The sequence below is a fragment of the Nomia melanderi genome, chromosome 13, assembly GCF_051020985.1.
Source record: "Nomia melanderi isolate GNS246 chromosome 13, iyNomMela1, whole genome shotgun sequence".
Lineage (NCBI taxonomy): Eukaryota > Metazoa > Arthropoda > Insecta > Hymenoptera > Halictidae > Nomia > Nomia melanderi.
In genome coordinates, this window is record NC_135011.1 from 13,373,479 (window position 1) to 13,399,940 (window position 26,462).

Sequence of the window (26,462 nt, forward strand, 5' to 3'; positions counted from 1 at the left end):
AAAACAGCAATTGAAATTGATATAGGTCAGAACTTATACATCTATAACAATTATGGAGATCTTCTCGATTCTAATAACTGCTTTAGCCATGACTATTATCGGTATAATTTGAAATTACTGTAACACTAAAACCATCAAACATTTAATATAATTGATACGTAACCCCTATAAAAATCGTAACAATAAATTATTTTCAGTTTCTTCAAACAGTCTTTATAGTATTCAAGTGAAACTACTTATTTGCATAATCATTTCGAACATTCAATGCTTTTAACACATTGTTGAGCGGCAATTTTACGCAGAAACTATCTTATGTCACTGGCTATCATTCCGTAATTAAATATGAGAAACAATCTAAATAAACTTCAATATACTTTATTTATACATGATGAATTAAAATGAAACTTTCCACATATCTTTTATATAACTTTGTATACTTTGCGTTTGCAACATTCTATATTGCCCTGCGTTTCAAAAATGAAATGAAATGGCTAATACAAACACAAGTTAACTCGTGACAGGTCAACAACGTTTGGGCATGAAAACACGAGTTAGCTTGTGACCGATCAACAATGTGTTAAAATATCAATAATTGCAGAACAAGAAAATCGAAATCAGTCGTTTTGACTGATACGGTAGTTCTAGTGTTAAAATAATTATTTCCGGAACCGTACTGTTTCTGGTTTTAAGTACACGAGCAATCCACGTATCATCGTAGCAGAACTTAATTGTTGTAATAAGTCCATTGCATTATGATAATAAGCCTTATAGTACTACCTACATAACTTAGACTCGTTCAGAATTCTACAGAACAATGGGCTGAACGATAAGACTCTTACAAGCCGCGTAACGAATGTTAGAATAGAATGAATTACTCCTCGAAGAATTAACCTTTTCTAAACCTGAAACAGGATGTCGTAGATGATTCGAATAAGACAAGATTCGTTTTCCTGATTTGGCATTATAATGATTATGAGTAGTGAATCGTTTAATACGCATGATTAGTCAAAAAGGAAACAAAACATTACCATTATCTTAGCACTATCATTACCGAAAGTGTCAAAAGACAATATTTAAGATTCTAACATAAGATTATTTTCTAAGTTTAATCATGTTTCCTGAATTGGCCTTTTGACTTTTCCTATAATGATTATAAAATTAATTTAGAGGTACATATTCTGATTAGACTGTATTAAATTATTTATTAAATTATATTAAATGATTTAATAAGTTATAATACAAAAGAGCGGTAAAAATAGCGTTGAAGAATTTATGTTGAAGACGAGATTCATACAATGTTATGGTAAATCGTATGTAGGTCGCAAAATCACAGATAAAAATGTACGATGCATTTAATTCATTTCTTATATGGAACAAATTAAAGATGACGTGAATCGATGCATATGTATATGCTGAACTAACAATAATGGTGCTGACGTAATCAAGATAGCATCAGTTTCTGGAACAGAAAAATTGGCTTAATAAGCGAAACTCGGTAAAGGAGGAAGGAATGCGATGCCGAAGAGAATTGCTAAATGCTCGCGATAATTCTGACATGATTCGCGCAAAATGTACGGTGAGTCGGAAATGTATTCGGTTGAGTCAGAAATGAATTCCTTTCGTACTTATTACTCCGCGAGTAACATTTTTCTATTTTATATTCTTAATCATCATTATTTCCAATTTTTTCATGACCGAATATATCAAAAGATAGCTTTCGAATTTTTAACTTAAAATTATTTTCCAAGATTACTCGTATATTCTGAATTGATTTTTCGACTTTTCCAATAACGATTATAGAAATAACTATAGGAAATGTCCAAAATTCAATTGAGGAAAAATGATTAACCTGAGAAAATAATTTTTGATTAAAATTTCAAAAGGTGTCGTCTGGCACCTTCGGTAGAAATGGTGTTAATGAAAATATTAAGTACCTTTTTATTAGTTTTTAGTTTTTCAGAACGGAAATGTCATTTAAAAGTTAATTCGCGTTTCCTATTAAGCTGTTTAGCTGGAAAATTGCAGATACAGGAAAATCAGTGAAATGAAAATTTAATAGTAAATGAAAATTAAATTTCTTTATTTACACAGTCAATTTTCAATACTTTCAGTTTTTTCGATAAAACGTAGTATCAACTATTTAATATTTAATATCAAATTAAAATGTGAATATGAAACAATTTCTATCGATAATTTTATTCTTTATTCAATGTTTGACCACGAGTTGTCATACATTTTTGTTAAGAATGTAATGTTGAAGAGTCATAGATTCTAGGTATTTAAAGTTTCATGGAATGCATCGGAAACCAGAAAAGCATCCACTACACGGCGACCGATGTGACATTTATCACCAGTCGACGCAAAGGAATTCACGTTCACCTCTTGATACTATTGACATCATCGCTCCTACAATAAACCGATCGATATGAGAGTGTACACTGAGAACGGTGTAGCCATACTTTTGAAAGTTAATCGTGTCTTTAAGGTAATTCGATTGATGAATGGGCTAATCTGTAAGATATGTGGATATTTCCTCACTGTTCTCCAAAGTATCGATTGATTCTCGCTGCCAACAATCATGGCTGAAAAGTATAATAGTCACATGCAGCTGTTCAAGAAAAAATGTAATCTTATGTAATTAAAAACTGCCATTTACATTCATTTATATCCACTACAAGGATTTTTTGAGATTTTCTTTACAATACTTCTTAAAAGTTTTTATTAGTTTTATGGCTAAATATGTTTTAACTATACAGTGTCCCATTTTGATCATTTGAAAAATTTCGTTTACAATATTTCCTAAAAGTTTTTATTAGTTATGTAATTAAATATTCTCGAAGTATACAGATTGTCCCCTTATGAAAATTTAAAACTTTTTTAAATTTTATTTTCCAATCTTATAGACGTTAAAGAGCAATGTATTTTTTGTTAAACCTTTTCCCGCTATCTCTTACCGTTTTCAAGATAATCCACGGCAAAAAAAATATTAATTTTTTTCAAGGGATAATTTCACCCCTTCAAAGTGAAATTTGGCATAAACAAAAATTGCAATGTATCAGGCCTGAATTACTCTACACACAAAGTTTCGTAATTTTTCGAATTCCCGGCTTCGATACCTTTTCTTGTTAATCAAAAATTCTTACTGCTTACAGAGAAGTTATAGGTATCCGATTTCAATACTCTCAGTAAAATAATATGTACATAACCACTTATATAGAAAAGATAATTATTATTTTCGTATAAGAAAAAGTACGATCTGGTCATAGTAACGCCAAGCTGTACGATTTCTACACATTCCTTGTTTAAAAGTTGATATAATAACTAATAATAAATCAAAGTCTCATATGAAAGACTCTTATTCTATATTTTCGACTTATTTTTTTACATAGAATCAGCCTCTGTATGGTTATACCACCGTTACATGACACCCTGTATATCATGAGCATCATAATGAAACAGATCAATTTTCTTTCTTTTTATTCCCACTATTCAATCAACTACGAAGAGGAGTAATATTCGATGCACTAATTCTATTGATCTGCTATAAGAAACGCATTTCAAACAAAAGAAATCATTGAGGCAATGTATAGGTCTACAATTTGAAAGCGAGTACGAGGCAACCAATTTACTTTTTAACATCTCGACGCCCATAAAATGCCAATATGGTTCGCAAATTGGGACAGTCGAGCAGTTAATTACAGGTAGACTTCAGACATTCGATCATAAAAACGTTACGCGATAACAATGTTTCCATCCTCGTTTTGAAAGACCGTGTTTGTCACAGCGTTTCACCCGTTAATAATTACGGTGTAAATATCTCGTGAGTCCTTTCAGCCTCGACGATATTCCGAGAATAGTAACGTGATTCAATTAACTGTAGAATATGCAGGCGTCTACGGATAGAAAATAATTGATATTTCACCCGAGTCGTTTTTTTCATTGGTGTTCGACATTTCGAATTCCCTATAAGAAGTTTCGTTGGGTAGATAATAGGACACAGGCAATACGAAAGGAGCGACAGTGATTCGGGACGAAAGCAAAATTAATGATGATCAACTGTCGTTTGCACGGTTCGTCTTAACGAGACGTTTTAATTGCTTGAATTGACTCGGGAGCAAACGAACCTGATTGCGTGAGTTTTGCGTAAGAGGTAAAATCAATTAACTGTAATGAGAAAACCATGGATGTACAGTACACAGATTGATGGCATAATACGATATTAATTAAATGTATAGAATATCTGAAATCTAAATGTTCGAAATACCTATACCCTGGCCATGCCAAATAATTGAATAATTCATAAATGTTTGTCGATACTTTAGGCGGGAAATCTACACGAGACAATAAATAAAGAATGTCATATGAATGTATGTCCGATATACCTTAATTTTCGAGTTTTGGATGATTAAAAGAAATGCTCGAAGTGCCTCTCCTACCACAATACAGATAACACGGTACTATAACGCAGTTTGAGAATGGAGAAAAATTCTCATATAACACGGTCTCCTATAACACGGTTTCACTCTAACACAGTTTGAAAATTAGAGAAATTGCGTACAACGTTTAAAGTCTTTAACAGCAAAATTCGAAATTAACGAAATCCCCGTACAATATAGAACGAAATAAGAGCTTTTAAGTGTATAAAATATCTTATTGGAAATTTTTTATTTCAGCATGTATGCGGTATCAGATTTGCCTGCATAGTTTTGTAAATTATGAGAATTTCAAATCCTATTCTGTTCGTGAAAAATTAAGTATATTTTAACACTTTGTGTTCCCTTCTTACTACATTACAGATACATTAAAATGTTTGGAGTGTGTATTATTAAACCTCTTTTAGAAATGGTAATTATGTTTTTCTAATTTTTGAAACCTGACTCCCTAGTTTGCACTTGTTCTTTGTTTCGTATAACACGGATTCGCATACCACGACATTTTGTAGGAATTATACCGTGTAATGCGGAGGTTACCTGTACACGCTTTTCAACACTTTAATCCTTTTAGCACCGACCGAAAGAATTGTACTTAAATGAAGAATGCCGAACCAATTTGATGTAATTAAATATGTTTTGAGAAAAAATTCATAAAAAAGGTAAAAATGATATCTCCAAAATTTAAAAAGGAACATATTACGAAATAAAGAAAAAATGAATTAATGCTAATTGTATTTCAATATTTGTTGAAAATCGTACTAATGATACAATACAAAATCATTACGTACGAAAAATGGAAAAGTCAGTTTTCTTTTGTAAACAATATTTGCAAATAAGACGAATTGTTTGGTCATAATTTAATGTAGAACGCGTGGTATAAAGTATAAATACTGCCTTTTCAATTATTTGTGACAAAATTACTTGTAAAAGTATCATCAATCAGCACGGAATATAATAAAAGGCTACACCCATAAGCAGTTGTTTCAAATCGTGGAACATCTTACATAGGACTTCTAAAGAGGAATTCAAAGGTTTATAACGTTTTATAAATTTATTTTGAGACAGAATTCTATTGCGATGTGAATAGTAATGTGCCATTGTAAGGCAACAATATATCGTCAGTGGCACCTTTCACAAGTGTTGCTAACAACGATGTAAGCCACTCACTGGCCAAATCTATTAACTCCATATTTTGAATTTTTTAAAATTTTACCATTAAAGCGCTTCATTAATTCTTAACTTTTTATATTTAACGTAAATTTCATTATAACCGGGTTTGGTACCACGAAATAATAAAAAGTCTTTTGTTCACGTAAAAATTGCAATAATAATAAAAGTTACTTCAAGAATATACTATTTTATGTATTTTACATAATTGTTAGACTGAAGTTTTACCTGTGTTAATCAAGTAAAATACATTCTATTATGATGATTCGATTTTGCACTTAAGAGAAATTTAAAAAATCAATATATAACTGTTGCATCACTTTTCTCTACTTCTTGTTTTGTGGAGTTAATCGATTTGTCCCATGAGTGGCTTATACAACGTTGTTTGTGCCGAAGTTAATTGTGACTCACGTTATTGAGTGGTAAAGGGTGTCTCGAAAAACAGTATTGAGTCAAAAATTACAAACAATATCCATCGATATGATGTTAACGAAACTTCGAGTAGTCAGTGTCTTATTCTTGCGAATTCAGTATCGTTCTAAAGTGGCAAAATGAATGTGCGCACTCGCTTATATACACCTAAACCTCCTTTTTAGGCGACACATATGTTCCCAAAAATTACGCGTAAAAAGAACTTGCAGACTGTATAGAAAAAATGAAGCTTCCTTCCAGCACTGAAATTTAAGCAAAATAATGAAGAAAAACAATCCCAAATTAATATTCGTTCTAACGTTCAAAATGATTCTTATACTTTCAACCTTGTAACATAAACTAAACAATTATTGTCAGATACATTGCAAGAAAAGGTATCGTACCCGAAAATTCAAAAAATTATGAAACTTTGTGTGTAAGTACGGCAAGTCAAGTTTAATATATTACACTCTTTTCGTGGCAAATGTCACTTTGAAAGAATGAAACCATCCCTTGGGAAAAATACAAATTTGTGTTTCCCGTGGATTATCTTAAGAACAATAAGACATAGAGAAAAAAGGTTAAACAAAAAATACATTGTTCTTCCATGTCTATAAAATTGCAAAATAAAATTTTTCAAAATGTACAAAATTGTTAACACTAGGTTTACGGGCATTTATTGTACAGTTCATTCTATTATTCCTAAAAGAATTGATGCTCGTTTATTTAGATTGTGGAAACTGGAGATTTGATAGTAGGTAATTGGGGTACATGTCAGTGTGATCGCATCAATCAAAATCGGCGTAAACATTTACAAAATAATATTTCTAAAATCTAATATGCGTCAATTTGACGCGTTCCGTAAACCTAGTGTTAAACTTGTGAAAAATTCTTACTGCTTACAGAGAATTGATAGGTATCCGATTTCAATACTCTCAGTAAAATAATGTGTACATGACCACTTATATAGAAAAGGTAATTATTATTTTCGTATAAGAAAAATAACGATCTATCTATATAATATCTGGTTATAGTAACGCCAAGCTGTACGACTTTCACACATTCCTTGCTTAAAAGTTGATATAATAACTGCTCTTTAATATTAATAAAGCGCAGTAGACGGATAAATTATTTAATCGTCGATGATTTTAATCATATGTTAATCGTACTACAGATCTACGTATATACAAATTACTGATGAAAATACGCGTTGTATGATGTTCAAGGAACTGTTGCAAGAGTAAGAAGCCACATACGCGTAACCCTCTTATGAAGGAAGCACTTTAGGCATAGCCATAAAAAGTACACTTAATTCTTATGGAAAAATGTTTAACGGACAACTATTCTCAGTTTGACCAATAAAGCGACGTGACTTTAACGTTGCAAACATGCAGCATGTTCACAAATATACGGTAATGTCCGGCTGACCATATACATGGATATATTCTCATTTTTCGTATCAGCCACATAAAACGAGTCTCCGCGTTATTTACGATCCACGATAAACGACGACAGAAGATTTCCAACACGTAATATTTATAGTAGTTATAGTTACCCGTAGTAGTTTCCGCAACAATCAACGGTTTACTGTATTTTATAAAATATTAGAAGAACAGCTATAATTAGATGATTTCGTGAATCCGTGTATTGATATGACACGGGTGAATGTTCAAAAAATATGTGTACAGATATGTAACATTTAATATAACCATTTAGCGAGCATTATTCTTTTAATGTCTTCCTGTTGGAAGATTATTTTTTAACACTAGAACTACCGAGTAATGAAATTAGATTTCCTAATTTTTATCTAAAAGCTCCAACATTGTATCTATTGAAATTTTAGTTGATTTATAATTCAGTTTGCATATTTCGAAATCAATTTCATTACTCATTTCACAGAGTAGTTATCTATTCCTTTTCAATAATTGCAAAACAAGAATTTCGGAATGGGTTGACTCATATGGTAGTTTTAGTGATAAATGTGTACTTTTTTCATACAAAGGAATATATACATTCATAACGTTCATCTTTGTAATATTAAAATGTTACGAAATATATAGATTAATGTATTTGCAAGTTAATCAGTAGATATATTAAACATAATATTTACAGAATTGAGTTGAACTGAATTTTCCTATTACAAGTACCTACACTCTTGATAATGAGCGTTAATCTCATATCTTACTATATATATAGTTCACTAGTTTATTACTATGTAGATTACTAATCTGACTTACCAGATATTAGATGATATAGATGTAAAAATTCGTTCGAGTTTTAAGAATCTTATTATTTTTGAAAAGCTGAAGGCTGTTGATAACTAGTTCTGACACTTATGAACAGTGAACAAAAAAAGAAGATTTTGCGATTGGTTCTATTGAAATTAAATACTGCGATAATGATAAAAGCTGTGGCTGAAAAACCGTGGGCAGCTTATCATAAATCAGGATATACTAAGGCTGTGGTGCGCAGTGCCTCATTAATAAGTATGCATATTGCCTTTATTAGATTTTTGTAAATCAAATCCAATTTTATGGCCTAAAGACTAGAATGAATTAACCCGCAAGAAACGAAGCTTTTTCCTTTTTGCCGACTTAATAGACGACTATGCGTAGAATTATTTAAATTCTTCCTTATCAGATTTTCTAGAGATTTTTTCAAATATACTTCTACAGGATACATTAATATTCACGATAATTCTAACCTAAGCTAACAAATAAATAACCCTTTCAAACTGTGGATCAAATAGATTTACATAAGCTTTGCCACCAAAGTTTAATAAATATATATCCAGTTAATCTTTAATTAAGAAATATATTTATACATCTATGTATTTATATATTTATATATTCATATATGACTTTTACTATCTGAAAATACGGCAAAGTTTCTTAGAATCCATGTCCATAATTCTTAGATTAAAAAATTAATTTTCTCTTTAATTTTCCACGAATGTTTTCGCTACGCAAATGCGACAAAGATATTCAAATTCTAAAAGGGTTGATTGAGTCTATAAACCGGAATATTACGCAAGAGCATTAGCACAACAACCGTGAAGCGATTGGCCGGACTGCTGAGCTATTTGGATCATTCCGTTTTAAATGTTATAAAACCGTCAATTATTTGAATTTTAATACCAGGATTGTTTTATAATGTTTGTAAAATATTAATCTATGAAAGTATGCGAAAAAGTCGATTTTTACACTCTTTAAACGGTTATACCCCCTTAACACTTTGCCTACCTCGAGCTTATAAATGGATTACTCAGTACCATCAGTTCTTGATCAGCAGCCCATAAATCCGTCTTTTATCGTAACATTTATTTACTAACTTATTTAATTGGTTTTACCTAGTACCGCTATAAGTATATATTAGCAAATTTTTATCAGCTATATTTTTGACATTGATAAGTGTTAAATATATAAAACTAGTTTAATACTAATCTTATACATTTAATGGTTTAAAAAAGTTTAATATTCATTTTGACAGATTATAGTGTTTTATAGTTAAAATCGTGAATCGATATTGAGGGATTACGAAAGAATTTACACATGCAATATTAGTCAGTTTTTGTACATTTTAGTAATATTACATATTTACTGACCTACAATTGTCTCACTACATACATATAATATGGAAGCTCTAGAATTTCTATTTGCAAAAAGTATTTCCGTTACTCAAGGAATTCATTTAAAATCCAAAACAAATGGTGGTGAATAAAAATTTCATGGAAGGGCAAAATAACATATACAATTAAAAATATAGCAAATCTTATTTGCAAATTTAATTGCCATATTGTCCAAACGCTTTCCTTACACATTAATAAATTCAACAACCTAAGCACTAAATATTATTTACTGATAACCGAACAGTGATTGTAACCCCCTGTCAATTTTAATTTAAGACTAGACTCACGGAATTCATCAATTTGATGCATATTGAATTTTCTAAACAGTATTTTGTAAATATTTAAATTAATTATGATTCTCTACTTATAAAACTCCAATTTCCAAACTCTACATGTACGAACATCTATTTTTCTAAGATTCATAGCATAAAGTGTACGATAAATGTTCGAACAATTAGTGTTAATGAAATTAAATTTTATCGTTTGTCCAGTTCCTCAAGTTCTAGTGTATGTGTTACGGTTAATATAATGAATCCAGTTTGTATTAATAATAATCGACCATTATTAATAATATCCACGTCTTTTGGTAAATATAAATAATAAATTGTAATAAATATATGTGGCGGTGATTATTAATAATTACTTGTGTAGTTCGGTACATTGAATAGAAACATCTTTTTGTATTGTTTTCTATTATTTATATTCATATTTATTCTAAACTTTTTAACGTCGTTACACATTATTTCTTTATCCTTACACAAAAAAAAGTTTTGACAAAATCATTTTTATTCGAAAAATTATACTACAAAAAATAGGACATTTTTTTATATATCACTATAAAAAAATTGAACATTTATCGGTTTATAAATTACTTAATTATTTCTATAGAAAGAATTTTTGATAAAATAATATTTACTGATAAAATTATATTATACACATTATGAAAATTTTATATAAATTAATACAAAACGCAAATTGAATATGCATGGTATTTTTCCACTCCTTTCCTTAGATTTACCGAAGATAGTTGTGAATTATTAATTACTGGTGTATGTGATAAATTCTTATAAATCATTTTGACTTTTATTTGGTTAGTATCAATAATGGTCAGTCATTATTAATATAAATCGATTAATTACTTGAATCGTAATAATCCGAAGATACGAAAACGGAGGTCATGAATTTGAACATGCGCGTTTGTTTCTACGCCAAACACAATCTTGAATACGGAATCTTTTCCAGAGCAGCATACCGACTTATTTCTCTTTTTAAAGGTGTGCCGCTTTTAACTGCTCTGCTGGTTACTGACCGTGCCCACTGAAGCGCTGCTCTTCGAACAGGTAGCCAGGTGCAGGACACGACGAAGCACAAGAAGGAACGGGGCTAGCTGGGGATAGCTGGGCGTGGACAACGAAGGGAAGATCGAGAGAAAGAAGCGTGAAGTAGAAGCAGAAATCGAAATTCCTCAGTAAAAAAAGTTGACTAGAACGATTTATACGAATCACAGACGGAAAGAAATTACATTCTTCGAAGATTTTCTCGTGTAACTGTGTTTTTACGAGGTTCTCACTTTCAATTATTCAAAAACAAACAATTTTATTTCTGAAACTTCACATAACACACTTTTATTGGCAACTATTAAGGTTAAAAATCGAAAATTATACACATGTCTCCTTTTCTGCTTTATAATATATGTTTATTACCATCAGTAAGAAATGATTCAATGTCTTTGTATTCGGAACAAGCAATGTTTGTCTACGTTCTTTGATTCAAAATTTCTTCACAAAATAATTACATTTTTATGTAAAATTAAAGAATGACGCACTTGATATATTATGTTTTGTGCCTTATTTTTCAATTAAAATTGTTAGCTGTACCGGATAATCTACAAATAAAGGTTTTTCTACTAACATTTTACTTGCATTACTTTTATTCTTTTTCAATGTTCTTAAACAAGGATTGTACAGCCAAATTGATGAAATATCGAATTTGGATAACACATAAGATAAAGGCACCAGTAACTGACTTGGTATTAGTAGTTGACCATTTTCCAAACAAACGTAAAACATAAGGTTTTTAGAAGTAATATTCTTTCAATAAAGGTACGATATATATGCTGCAGCATCTACTGACCCAACTTTGAAACACTCTTACCTGAATTAAATTGTTTATCGTAAAAACTAATAAATTATTTCACTGGCGGTGGTTGTATGCTACCAATTTCCAAAGAATTAACTTCTTTTCGTTTGTACTTGTCCTCCTACTTGTGATTTGTCACAATCGTTGCAAATAAACCTTTATTATTTTTGGTTTTACTATAAGTGAGCAACTGCTAACTAACATATGGTCACTTATCAGGTTTCTCATTTTAAAGGATGGTCAACGTCTAACGCAAGTATTGAATTTTCAAAAATGTCTATAAAATTTAGATAATATAACTATTTCAAAAAAGTTCGCTTTGTTACGTAATGTAAGAAGTTCAAACAGCATTGTCATACACAGTCTCTCTATTTAATAAAAAAGCAAGCGTTTATGATTATTCACGTAGGAAATTTTTCTTAACTGGTCAAGTATTGGTGCTTTTATCTTATGCGAAACTAGCAGTATTAGTTGTTTTCACGTACTTGTATAATAATTTTCAGCAATTGTGATAGATACTCTACATTTAATCTCTTATGAACATGCTTGGACAGTAATTAAATTTTTTACTTACATTGTCCTTTGTCCTTAAGTAAATATCAAGGAGATATTATCATAAAAAATACTCATATAAAGAATGATGGAAGCGATTGAAATTTCCAGGTGTGCTCACTAAGATTTTTGTTAATCATTGTTAGTATTTACAATTGTCCTATAAATTGCAACCTTTCTTTGAACACTCTGTATGTCCTGAATGATTCTAGCTAATTTACCATTATGTAGTCAGTATGTTGCAACAAATGAAATCATTGAATATTTTGATTGTAATAAGTATGACTGGATTATAATGAATTTAAAACGTTTTTTGAAGTCTCGTAGATTCCAGCTCAACAGTTGATGACTTAGAAAAAGCTTAGTATTCGGTACCATTTTCTATGACGCAAATCCTTGAAAATACGCTAATTAATGCAACCAACACGAAGGACTACTAATTTCAGACAAATATACGAGGGAGGTCTGCACGCGTCGGGTGTGGTCATTTTTCAATCGTAAATTCATGACTGTGATTAACGGGGATATTCGTTGCGCGTAGCACAGACGTCGTCCACCATCGATGCAAGCAAGATTTAACGTCAGCACCGATTTACAAACATATTTATAATACATGGTTTATTCAGCGTGAAATTTATGAAAACTGAAAATTTTCACTCAGGACAAACTACTCGAGTTTGTATTTGATATATTTTTGTATTTATTTATTTATAATAAATAATTACATGTTTTGAAGTAAGAGAAAAAGGTATTTGATATGTACGAAAATATTCGAAATAAATATGTACGAATAAAAAGCACAAAGTATTGCATTAGATGTAGCAATAAGTAATTAAGACATCATTTTACCAAATTTAAAAATAAATATTATTTTCCTTGAAATATTTCTTATATCATTAAAACTGTCGGAAATGATTTACATTTCAGTCTTATATTAGCTCGCATTAACATGTTAGACAATCATAAACTTCCCTTGATGGTAACAAATTAAAAAATTCTGGAGCACCTGAAAATTTTAAAATGTAAATACAAATGTTCATATAATGAGGTCAGCAATAAGACTTCTTAAATGGCCAGTTCAATATTTTATGGTTCATATTATAAACTTTGCACAGGAAGTAATGAAATTTTTAAGAACTAAAAAGTTTCGTCTAAGAGATATTTTATTAATGGATAATACACGTTTTCATCCAATAAACAAAAATTTGCTTCCTAGGATAATTGATAGAATATCGTTAATGTTAAATGTTACAACAATTATATAACCTATGGATCAAGGCATTTCAGCAACGTAATGGTACACTAAGAAAATGAACAAAATCAATTAAACGTAAACAGACACGTTTAACCATATTGTATTTAGCCATACTATGAAAATGTGAATACGCACCGACGCACTGACTATGGTGTTTCATTACTGTCAATTGTTGTTTTATAAACTACAGATTTTAAGTAATTATAATAACATTTAAAAACAAAGTTATATCGGAAATGTATTTATGTACAGTTTTCTCGTATTTTATTTTTCACTTCCAACGGGACACCTTGTATATATATTTCTTTTCACTGCTAATAAAAAGTTGAAGCAGATTATGAAACTGATACCAAATTGAACCGGTATGTACCACGTGTATAATATTTATGACTGTATTATAAAAACAATGTAATAGCTGCTTTTGTAAATCAAAAGAGAACAAGTATAAAAAAGAATAGAAAAGATATGAAACTTTAATATTTGTAAGAGGGCCGATTTTCATTCGGTTCTTCTGTTTCTGAAACGAACATTTAATAAAAATGCCAATTTTCAATTTTTAATTAATTCTTATAATAAACGTTGGACAACAATAACAAAATTTTCCTTTTTAATTGCATTTATAAATTCTACGCCACGATATTCGATGCAGAGGAATGTTACATAATATTATATTGAAGCCTTCTCGATTAAATTTACATTTACATCGAAAACTAAACGTCGTCACAATTCCTGTGACAATAGACGAGGTACTCGACATCCAGGTATTTGGTATGCAGGTGTTATCGCACAGCTCTTTTCACAGTCCATAAATTTCTTTGAATTTGACGAATTCGGAAATAGTACGTCAATGGATGAGTAATGATTCGTTATCATCGTGAAAACGAAGCTAAGGAAACACTTTAGTCATAATTTCTTCAGACATACAATAAAAACGATTTAATACAATACAACAGAAATGACTTCATAGATGTTTTACAATTTCGCAATATTAGAAATAAATTTTCTCTTACACTATATAATAATGTTTTTATATGTTTGTAGCGTAATATCTTTTTTATTTGAAATAATAGCTGTTTCAACTTGTGAACACTGCTTCATATTTTGTTCTAACCGTTATTGTCACGGTAACACTAGAACTATCAAGCATTTAATACAATTAATATGTAATTCCTATGAACATTGTAACAATACATTATTTTCAGTTTTTCAGGCATTCATTACAGTATTCAAATGGAAGTATTTATTTTCAAGATCATTTCGAATATTCAATGTTTTTAACGTATGAATAATTACGGAATAAAAAAATCGAAACCAGTCATTTTTATTGTTACGGTAGGTCTAGTGTTGAATGTCGGCAAACCTCAACGTCTCACACGGATATTTTTATTATTAAAAAAGGTTCGAAAATACCAGATCACAAATATCTTTGCATGTTTAGCATTTTAACGGAAAATATAACGTGTTTAATCCCTCAGAAGCAATCTCGATAGGTGGATAAGTACTTATAAGCTATTGACTCTGATACTATTCCAATCCGCTTTATTTCTTTTTTTACTTTTTAGAATTAAAGACTGCTATAAGAAATATCAAAAGGTCTGATTTATCAACAAATTGTGCTCATATTTATACCTAAGAATGAAGAATTTGATAGAATTCAAATCTAGGTCATCCCATAAATAATGCTATTTCGTATGCTTTTTTTTTTTAAATAAAGATAAACAACTTTGTTTGTAATCTAAAATATATTCTCCTTTACCATCTATAAATTGTCTATCTATACATTATAATTACTTTAAAAAAAGTTTTGTTTATTTTTATTTTTAGAAATACAAAAAATATAAAAAACCGCATTATTTATGGGATGATCCAATGATATATAAAGGAACAGCCTGTATATATAGACGAGACTTTCTTGAGCATCCATATGTTTCTTTCCAAGATCATCATATTGCTTAGTAATACTTTTGAATCGTAAATCAATAACTGCACGTGCTAATAAACGAACTAATACAACTCTGATTTTATTTCGCTAACAAAAGTTATACTTCGATATAGCGATACATACCTGCGGTAGAATACCATCTACACTCCTTCGAACAGTGTCAGAGTTCTTACGTAATTCAATTTATACCTTGCGTGCACTACCTTTCCAGATGGATACTGTCTATTGAAAACATTTAGTGAATGCATTCAATCAGTGAAAGTGATATTGACCAGGCGTCCCATAATTAGATAGTGATACTCTTCTCTCATTCTTCAAGGATACAAATTGACGTTATTACTTACTATTTTATAGTATATTGTCTTCCAGAGAATTGTATCGTTAATTGATTACTCTTAATTTTCTTTTTATAAATTCGAACTTTCTATGTTTCTTTAATTTAAAGAAATTACAAATTAATGTATTACTGAAACCTTGAGTATTAACACTTTAACTGCCATGTCACCCGAATTCGAGAGACGCCATTTTTTATGTAAACTTAAATATTAATTTTCTTGTTAGCGTACCGAAAGAACTGAATATTGTTGGATGTATGAGATGTAAGAAAGATACTAGAGCAATCGTCATAAAGAATCTTGACTTTTTCATTTTCGCTTTATTAAGAAAACTGTTTCGAGTGCATAGAAGTTTTGATGCGTGTTTACTTGGCAGGCAAAGTGTTAAGGAGGAACATTTATATACAGGATATTCGAATAAGGATTTGCAGTTAATTATTTCTGTTATTTCTAGAGATATGAACAAATTTCATTAACAAAAGTTTTTCAGTATAAAGGAGGCTGTAATTCTATTTATAATATTAGAATGTTATAAACTCATTTTTTTAATGGAATCATCTGTTTCACTATGCTTTCTTTTATGTATTCTATGCATATTCACTATAAAAAAGTATCAACCAATGTGTGTCGAAAAGTTATTAATATAATAATAATAGCAGCTCTTAATATGAAAATTTAACAAAGTTAAATTTGAAATATCTCTTAAATAGGTTGGTATACCTTTTACATAAAAGAACTAACTATGATTCTATTTGCAAAATAAAAAATGAATTTAAAAAATTATGAAAAATTTGAACTTTTTGAGAAATTTTATTGTGCTGTTTTATAGACGTGAAAGAACAGTGTATTTTTTGTTGACACTTTTTTTTGCAAACTCTTACTGTTCCCAAGATAATCCGCGGGGAAAAAGAATTTTCATATTTTTCAATGAGTGGTTTCACCCCTTCAAAGTGAAATTCAGCACGAAAAAAATTACAATGTATTAGACTTGATTTACTCTACTTACACAGTTTCATAATTTTATAAATTTCCAGGTTCGATACGTTTCCATGTTAGTTAAACTACAAATTCATATTATCAAAACAGTATTTCCGCCTTTAAATATAAATTCTCAAACTATGGTTTCTCGTTTTTTTGCTTTCGAAGGAAGTTAGAAAAATATTTCAAGATAAAATATGAACACTTTGATCATGTATTTACATATGACTTTGTTTAATCGACAAGTCTTATAACTATCATATTTTGTGAGACTAAAGCTAAGTATTCTATTTTACTATTTTGTCTTATAAACACATTTGCTTGTGCAAATATCGCATAACCAAAATGTTGCTAATAAACAATAAATTTTATAGGAAAAAGTGAAGCAAGTGTTAATAAAGATACCACGCCAAGAAACTTGAAAATATTTTAATACTCTTAGGAATACGTATTGCTCCGATCCACAAGAATCGTTTCCTTCAAGCAAGCAGATGGAGATTAGAAAGTTGGTTGGAAAAACCTATGCAGTTAACGAGAGGACGAGAGAAAATATGAACGAACTTCCTCGTTTGTACTTAACCTGTTATCTGTGGAGTTTAATGAAATCAAATAATGAAGTCTGTACTTGTCAAACGCAGGCCAAATGCACCTATAATATATTCTAACGAAAAGCTAAAGCAGAATGAAGAAGAATTACATGTTTATTTGAAAAAATAAATAATTTAACGTTGACAGAATTAATATCATTTTGATTTTAAGATGATGTGTGTATTCATCGAACGCAGTTAATTGGTTAAAGTAGTCGTATTATGTAGGAACTATAGCATTGACATGATCATGACGATTGAGAAACTCGTGTGCCACTCTGGAGGACCATAGATCCACGAAATGTAATTTTCCGCGATACGCGGAAGGATCACGATCGTCCACGTCGCGAAACAGCTTTCAAATCACTGCTGCTAGTCGAGAAATGCATGACCAAATGATTCCAAATATTCTACTAAACTATTGAATATAGAGAATTTATTTTGACAACAATATATTTCTCTGTAATTTGATATTTAATCCATTGCACTCGAAGCTGTTTCTCACTGATATTACCAGCAACTCGAAGCAATTTTAATAAAAAAAAAAACATATTAACATATAAATACATGATACGCGCATAAAAAGAAAACTCATAAATGTATTTTACTATTTTTTATCGATTATACATATAAATGTTAGAATATATTTAATGACAAAATTTTAGAGTTTGTAATGACGAATTTTAAATAGTTCTATTCTAAAGACCTCGAATTCAAAGAGTTAAGAAAAAATGTTGATGGAATAAATATTGAAAATTTAAGATAAGATAAAAACCATCGACATGCATACATTTGTGACGCGAGTAACATAGTTGAATTTTATGGCAGCGAAAACTAACAATCGTTGAAGTCTACACTTCACAAAATAGTTCTTTTAAAAAAAATAACCTTAACAAAACCTATATTCTTTGTATTTTAATACAAAAAGAATGAAAGAATCGATGAAAAAGCTGAGATCTAAGAAACTACCACAAATAGGATTTGTTTCGTAGATGGAATTAAGTAATATGAATAATGATTACATGTTGGATGTGTGGAAAACGAGTTTGCATTCTTTACATAAGTAATTACGAGTGGAAATTGATTCTATATTAATTATTATGCAATTTTGTTTAAAGATATAGGTATATGAGTAGGACAAAGAGAAGGAAACGAAGCAGTTCCTATATATCGTAATAGGTATGCCAAGTTAAAATTTAATAAAATTATATAAGTCTCTTACAAATCTGACAATAGAAAAACAATTTTTTTCTGCATAGAGGTAAAATGAAATTCACATAATGCAGTTTATCAAAAGCAACAAAATATGGCATGGAGTACAGGAAATATGTTATGCTAGCAACTTTTATCTAATTATATGCCTTTATACCGAAAAAAAATATTCCAACTTATGAGAAAAATAAAAGAATTCGAATTGTTAAAGACTCAGTTACTTCATACAAAGTTGAGATCATACCTTCACAATGAATAATTGCTTTGCAACACTCCCACTGGCAAAATATCTCTTATCATAAAAGTTAACAATCGTGGGTACTCTAAGAAAAAGTTAAAAAAGGATTCACACGCTAGCCAGCTTTTATTAAAATGGAACAATGCGTCCTTATATATACCGAAAGAGGGCAGATCTGACGTGTTATTATCTACGATAAATTAACACCACAATTTGTGAACTACAATTTTAAATATTAATTGTATAGTATAATAAAATCTGGAACAAACTCTGCGCCAAACGGGCAATTGATACATGTAACAGTACTTCTCTTTTATTTACAACGCACCTATTAATACTAAGCGTACCGCGACCGATGAAATAACTAGTTTTAAAATTTTATTTAAAATTCTACTTTTTTCGTCCATTTAATTGTACATTATCATTTTTCGATTAATCAATTTTTCAATGTTTGTCATTCCTTCTGTTTTTGTTTCCAATAAGAAAAATTAATTAAATATATCGTACATGGATAAAATGCTAATATGAAAAACAATAAAACGAACAATATTGTTATGTGTTTTTATAACCAACAAAAATTCTGCTGTTTAAGTATAGAAATCAAGTTTTAAACCTAATTCAGATTAAGATAGGCAGAACGTTCAGAATAATATCATCGTTACACAATGACCACACAAACATATATTGTTAGGAGAAAGAAAATAGTGAGACCATGTATAATATTATGATGTTCTAAGAAAAAAAAATATTAAGAAAAGTCCTATAAGAGTTGTGAATACCATAACCGACCACTTTGCAACACGTAAATATGTTTATAACGTAAAGGTGATATACGTTACAAAGATCGAAGGAAATGCTACGTGGTAATAGAATAAAAATTTGTAGAGTAAGGTTGCTTATCACTTTGGCCATAATTACCATATCGAATCCACGTGAATTTGAAAGTGAAGATGATGAAAATTACAGCGAACTAGAAAATAATAATGATAATCATAGTGAAATAATACCAAGACGTAAGAGACGTACAATATACTTTCAAGCAGTGATAGTGCACCTTCTCATGCTTCAAAATTATTAATAATTTTCTTTTTGTTATGACTTGAATTTAATTGTTATTTCTTTTTTGTAATACGAATTACCTAAAGTTGTCTCCATATCATGTATGTATGTATCATGAATATCATGAAATAAATGAATTCTTATATAAAATCTACTGCTTTTACAAATTACTTCATGCCCCAAAAATTAAATGTGCTTTAAATGTAAAAATGTTTTCAAATAAGTATGCATCCGAAGGGTTAAATCGTATCTCTTAAGTTTTGAATTTAACACCACAGCAACAGTGCTTCTGACAAAACGAAAAAATACATTAGTGTTAACAATATTAGTTGCGTAGCCAACCACACACGAACCACTTGAAAAAATATCAACAGAAACTGAAACTCCCCTAATTAACTTGCCTACCCAAGTAAATCCTATTACAACCTTATTACATAGTCCACATAAAATAAGGATGAAACTGTATAATTTACCGCCAATTCCAAATATAAATACCAATCACCAAATCCGTAGGGGCACAACTTTATCTGTATAAATTACATCTCCTCTATATAAAAAGTAAATAGAAAGTTACAAAAAGTAAATTGAAAGGAGTAGTGGAAAAAAATATTAAAAAAAGGAAAGAAGTTAAAAAAAGTAAAATCATATGGTATTGTAAATTTTACGCGAAAGATCATAAAAAAAATATGATCCAATGCTTAAAATACAAACCATGGATATACGATTTATTTGCAAAAGTTACAAAAAGAACAAAAAAAGGCTAAAGGTGGTTCGTATATTGAGATATGTTAATTATATGTAAGAGCGTCATACATTTCACACTCTGTTAGAATAAATAGCACTAATGTTCAATAAAGTATCAAATAAAGCAATTATTTCTTGTTTATTTAATATATCCTTTTCTTATGGGGTACGACTTAAGCAACCTTAATCTAATTTATAGAATAGATTGAACTTATATTAGAGTACTATATATTCTTAACAGATATATATATATAGGTATGTATAATCGAAGATTGTAATTTAAGTAAAATAATAAATTTTAACAAAAAAGTTTTTAATGATCGTGACGGAAAATATGCTATATTTAAATTAAATATTGCAAAAATACTATGGAAAATGAATACTTTATAATAGTTCGAAAAAGCAGGATCAAGAAATTGGAGTTTGTGCAGGGTGAGCTATGGAAAAGTAGCCTGTCTTGTGAGTAAACGAATATAAACAGTCAACTTGTTCGTTTATCTTACCATCCTATCGCCGGAGGCAGGCGACTTCCGTGGCTCACCCTGTATAAAGATATATGAAGATGTACTTTCTTTTTTAGAGAAAATATGCTCTTCGCAATTGAAAATAAACTCAACACTTGCGATTATTCTAGAACATTTAGACATGATTTGGACGAATTAATGTCGGCTTAAATATAGCATACCATTCCTGCAATTAAAAATAATGTTGAATTCAGTATGGTTATAATAAACAAATCTATAAAACGAGATACTTTGTATTCTAAAAACAAATTTCAAAGAAACTGTCGAAAAGTTGAATAGTCATGTTTTTGATACCATCAAGATGTTAATTTGAAATACAAGGAATGGATGCTTTAAAATTGCCCGAAAGTAATCGAAACTTTAATTTAATCATCAGATCAAATATGAGAGCAAATTTATGGTCCAAGAGCAGCATAGTAAATACAGTAATGTAAACATATACAGTAAATACAAATTTTTTGTGCGTGTAGAGAAAACTTGCTTAAAGGAATTGGTAATAGTATAAATATTATAGAGAATTCTAAAGGGATCCCAACGAAATGTAAAGTATATATATTCTCTAAATCGATATTAAGATTTGTACAGAAAAAATAAACAAAGGATATTTAATTTTAGATTTTTTATTGTATATACATGTACACATAGCTCCATAGTAGATACTGCATTTTTATTGTTATACCTTAACCCCTTGATCTATAATATCGTATCACACTCGTGACGAAAAGTTGAAACTGAATTTAACAAAATCTGAATGTTATTTATTTCTTTTTTTAATATAAATTAAATACTACCTTTCTATTATCAATCGTCAACCTTTTGAGTAAACTTAGACATCATAGGGCAAGGGATTAAGGTTTAGTAGTGTTAACGTTTCATTTTATGGTTACAAAGTAAGAATGATGGTAGGCATATTTAGTATATTTTAAATATAAAACAAAGATACGTGTGAAAATAGTACATGGTTTACAACACAAGGTAATGTATATAAGTGCACACAGTTTCATACTAAATATTAGAAAAAAGACAGACGAACATGTTTCCCATATAAGCTGTTCGGTTATAAGATGATAAGAGCAACCCTATGAAAAGAAAGTGTTATTTCGAAAAAAAAAACAAATTTCCTTTGACCCAGAATATGTACATTTCATGGCTATTAAATGGTCTGGGTAGTTTCCGATAGAACGGATCGATCATGTTGATGGATTAAAATGAAAATAGGATGCGCAAACAATTTCCAGGCCGCTATTCAACGTCGTGTAAGAGCGATTTGTCTTCTCCGCGGAGAAATTAACGCTGTCCTAATCTATTCTCCGCTAAGCTCGTACCTGTTGCTGGAATACACGAACTAGCCACCTGCGTTAGCCAGAACAGGTGGGTGCAGAGGTCAAACATAACGTCGAAACTCGCAGCATACGTGGTCTCGAGATACGAGAAACTGGTCGTAAATCGAGGTGAACCAAGGTGCTTCGCCGTGAGCGCCAATATAACGGTGACGGCCAGGTCGTTTGTGGCCTCCTTTCCGCGCAAGCGCCTCTCTCCCTCGCCTCTCTTTTCAACCCGGCACCTCTTCTTCGACTCCGCCGATTCGTGTAACTGTACATTCGTTCATATAGCCGCCTCATTTCCATACGACGAAACGCATGCGAGCATTTGGCGCACTTCGATCGCGTCGCCCGCGAAAAATCACGCCGGAACAGTTCCTGCTATGTATAGTATGCTACGTCCGAAGTATGGAGAGCTCAGAAGTCACTCGGTGTAACTTACACGCTCGTTTTACGTAATCTAAACGAGTTTTCGTCATTGAAACTTTGTGTTGACGAAGCAATTGGGACACCTGCAGAATTAAGTCCTGTCCATTTGAGCGCTAAACTGCGCGATCACGCTTCTCCGTTATACTATCGAAAAGTAACATCGGTTCGTAGGATTACAAACAAGGGAAGTTATTGAAATCGGAAATTCAAAAAATTATGAAACTGTGTGTGTAAATAGAGTGAATCCATATATTACAATTTTTTTGTGCCGAATTTTGAAGGGATGAAACCAACCCTTGAAAAAAATGGAAATTTTCTTTCCTATAGATTATCGTGAAAATAGTAAGAGGTAGCGGAAGGAAGTTTCAACAAAAAATACATTGTTCTTTCACGTTTACAAAGTTGCAGAATAAAAAAATCAATTTCAAGAGTTGGTGGTGAGAGTATTTTGAAAAATTTTATTTTGCAGTTTTATAGACGCGATAGAACAATATATTTTTTATTGAAACTTTGTTTCGCTCTCTCTTACCGTTCTCAAAATAACCCACGGGAAAAAAATTTGCATTCTTTTCAAGGGGTGGTTTCACTTCTTCAAAGTGAAATCCTGCCGGTAAAAAATTGCAACGTATTATAGGCTTGACTTACTCCACTTACACACAAACTTGTGAGTTTATTTATTTGCCTTCCTTTTAATTATTTCTTCTTATCTTTTTCGTCGTTTGCTTAGAAATAGAAAAATGAATCGATCGCACCATTTAAAGCTTTTTTACGTAAAAATAGAAGAGCGATTCAGTTTCTCAATTGAAAGGAAAGACGCGCCATCTCGTAGATTGGCACTTTTCAACCGGATTTTCTCGAAGACCCGTGACGCTGAAACGGTTAACACATTACACTCCGTCCCCGTAATGATACGGGATTGTCACGATATTACGGGATTTGTTTTCTGTATGTATACATATCGTACGAAGTGATGTATATGTATTTGTCATCGTTTATTTCTTTCTACATTTATTTTGCTTCAGCAAACAAAGCACACACGATGGTTTACAAACAATTAGTACAAGACTCGTTCTGCAACAGTGTATTCAGAAGTCAGTATCTGCTTCGCGTGCTTACCGTCTTAATTGAAAAGTATAATAAGTTTTATTATTCTGTGTTATTATAATATGAGCTTTACTAATGAGTAGGGGAAAGTAGGGTAGAACGATAGGTCAGGTAAAACGAAACAGTAATATTTTTCATAGATAAAGAGCTCGTATCGAGTTCATATCATGCAGCATGCTTCTCGGAAGTCCTCAATGTAGTTTGAGATCGACTGCAAAGCAATGCATGAGATATTTTTCGATTAAAAGCATTGGAAAGATATTCAGTAAAAAAATTTCGATGTTACATAGATGTTTGAAGGACTTTGTTTTACCTTTCGATTAAAAAATTGAACAAGATAACTGCAGTACTGGTTTCTACGTTCCTCAAGCTGTATTTCTGATACTTAGGTAATTTCTTTACCTCATGCCAGACTGTCAATTTTAAATAATTTTCTAAATTATAATACGCGGGACAAAACGGAACACTTTAGCACAGGGGCCACAGGAGTCCCTTACTATGTGCTTTGTTTATAGTTTTAATTAGTTACGTACAATCCTATTGATGTATAGCAAATTAGAATCAAAGATGAGATAAAAACTGTCCAGTTATATTAATTGTGATTTCCATACGGATTAATTAGTTTAAGGTTCGATTTAATAGAGTTCGATAAATGGGAACTGTAATTCAATGTAACTATTTTACGCGTTTGCTTTACTTCATATATTTCACAAGTCGAAGAACTAAGTTTTTAATACTATATTGTCATCTAATACGTTTAGTAATGTTTAATGAATATACCTTGTAGAATGCTGACTTATATGTACACTCATTATTTGAAATATTAATTTATTGCTATATAATTGTATTTACAAAATTGTAAGTGTCAGTGTTTAAACATACCTTTAAACATTAAAAGGAGCAAATGTATTTGTTAAATGTGTTGCATATGTATATGTTGCATATGTATATGTTGCATATGTATAGGAAAATAATAGTATAAGTGGTATACAAAGTCATTAATTTTTATTACTTTACATAATAAGCTATATAGATTATGGTTCATACAACTTGAACAATTTTTAATATTATTACTCTTATAATTTCACTGAATACAGTAAAGGTATTTCTAAATTCCCCAAAAATGTCATAATCACGTGTAATTTAATTTAATGAAACTTATATTCACATCTAAAAACGCTATCATAAAATCCTTCAAAATCATTTAACGAAACTATCATAGAATTTTTACAAATTAGTATTTGAACAAAAATGTTAAATAAACGCAAGTGAATTTTTAATTCCATATATTTCTAAGAATTATTTAAGAAAATGTTATTCTACTACTTAAAATTGTTAAATATTCTTAAAGGAGAATGTCAGATTGTAAGATCCCTAACAATCCTTTCTTCAATTTCTATCCTTTTCTGCATGTAATATTTATTTATATGCAATATTTAATAACTTCGTTAACATCCATACAAATTTTACTGTATTCGCTTGAACACAAATAAGCAAACAGTATGCAAGCAAAATTTTAAGTTTCTAACTTCTTTACTTTACAATCTAATGGTAATTTAAAAATTGCTGGAAAGGAATCTCTTCAAAAGAGCATCGACACCTTACAATTACCAGATTCGTCAAATTAGAGGATTACACGATCACGCTTGTAATATGTTACCTATATCCAAGGAGAAGAGCTTTAATTATACGTTATAGTTTCCCACCAACTACCCAAAACGCAGGCATGTAAGCGTCTTCTTAACCTAAAAGATTAATAACCTATGAAAGACGAGAAGCCGACATATTTTTCACTATACAAGTATTATATTGAACAAACGTTGAACTCAGTATTTCTCAGTTTTTGTAAACAATTGTCTCAGTAAACTTCACGTTTAAATAACTACATATACAGCTTCATTTATCTTTTATTTTACTTTTATTTTTATTTTTTCAACAAACGTTGTTCATCCCGCGTTGAAAATATAATTTAATACCTACAAGTATATAACTGCATACAATGCACTACCAAAACTGGAAAAGTGCACACCAATTATAAATCGACCCTTCTTACAAAGAATGAGATATAGCATTTTTTAAACACATACTGTTTTCCTACCGGAGAATACAAACTTTGAATAATATTAAACTCTGGTGCCAATAAAATAAAATTCTAATGTGCACTATATTCGCCGAAATCATATTTAAATCTTAATAGTTTCTTTTCTTTAAATTTTATTTTGCAATTTTAAAGACATGATAGATATATTTTTTATTGAAACTTTTTCTCGCCGCCTCTTGCCATTCTCAAGATAATCCGCGGAAAAGAGAAATTTGCATTTTTTTCAAGGTGTGTTTCACCCCCTCAATGTGAAATTCAGCACGAAAAAAATTGCACTGTATTATGATTAAGAGACTCCACTT

The 26,462-nt window shown here is 30.3% G+C and overlaps 1 protein-coding gene across 4 annotated transcripts in view; it reads right to left on the bottom strand.

Moving 5' to 3' along the window:
• Positions 1 to 26,462, bottom strand: part of Cad99C (cadherin 99C) — a 303,145-nt gene that overhangs the window by 266,701 nt on the left and 9,982 nt on the right. Inside the window, exon 1 of one of the 4 annotated variants that reach the window (XM_031973641.2) lies at positions 22,530 to 22,730. The exons of the other annotated variants lie outside the window; for them this stretch is intronic. The gene's annotated coding sequence lies outside the window, so the exon portion shown is untranslated. Of the gene's footprint in view, positions 1 to 22,529; positions 22,731 to 26,462 lie in introns of those variants that run through there. 4 annotated transcript variants of the gene reach the window in all.